The following is a 346-nucleotide window of genomic DNA, read 5'->3' on the forward strand; positions in this document are numbered from 1 at the left end:
AACTCCACGCGCTTGAACAATCCCAACCTCAGAATAGATTACATTGGCGTAGAACTCCTTTCTAACGTTTGCATCAGCTTTATTGGTGGTGTAACAAAAATTTTCCCACATCCGCTAAGTAATAACTCGTTCAATTTCTCCTCCCGGACTTTCAAAAACTCGATCTTGTATACCCTTCTTTCCTTTAAATATGGAAGTGATTTTTGTTTGAGCCATCACATTGACGAAGCGAGACTCGTCGAACTCAACTCGTCTCTTTTGACGTGGAGCCATTTTAATCTAATCAAATTATAGAAAAATTCCAAAAATTACTTCAAATATGCAAATCATGGCTTCCAATAGTAAT

Source organism: Phalaenopsis equestris, unplaced genomic scaffold (genome assembly GCF_001263595.1).
Source record: "Phalaenopsis equestris unplaced genomic scaffold, ASM126359v1 Scaffold000002, whole genome shotgun sequence".
NCBI classification, from domain to species: Eukaryota; Viridiplantae; Streptophyta; class Magnoliopsida; order Asparagales; family Orchidaceae; genus Phalaenopsis; species Phalaenopsis equestris.